Source organism: Cupressus sempervirens, chromosome 1, assembly GCF_028749045.1.
Source record: "Cupressus sempervirens isolate cs-2001-9-10 chromosome 1, ASM2874904v1, whole genome shotgun sequence".
NCBI classification, from domain to species: domain Eukaryota; kingdom Viridiplantae; phylum Streptophyta; class Pinopsida; order Cupressales; family Cupressaceae; genus Cupressus; species Cupressus sempervirens.
The window spans coordinates 443020371-443020955 of NC_143118.1; positions in this window are offsets into that span (position 1 = coordinate 443020371).

Below are 585 nucleotides of genomic sequence, written 5' to 3' on the forward strand. Positions count from 1 at the left end.
ACCAACTTGATCTTTATGTTGTTCTTCTGTCAGATACCATAGAAAATTGCTATGTTGACATCAATGAAAAACACAGTCATGAATGTAACATAACATCATGATAATAATCTAATCATGTTTCTAAAATAATCTCCCATAGGAATATCATCAGCATTCATGCTTCCAAAAAAATTGTTTGTACTGGCACAAACTTCTATGTAAACCATTTTATAGCTGACTTAAGGATTATTTTGCAATTCTAGATGATAAGAATGAATCTATAGTGAGGATCCCTATGTAGTACATGCAACCAAATAGTGAAAGGGATGGATTAAGTGAAAAAATGGATGAATCACAATTGTTGATTCATACCTAACCCTAAGTCACCTAGGTCTTCTTAATGAAGACAAATGTTGAAACAATGAAATGTGAGAAGAGAGAAGTTTGCATGCACATACAAATCATTCATGGTGGCTAAGGAGTTGTGAATTAAGTTATACATTGTAGAATCAATTAAAGGAGAACAAAGGAAAGGAGTTAGAGGACAAAAGTGACACATCTAATTAGAGAGGATCAAGGATACATGCAAAGAGGTGATCTTTTATG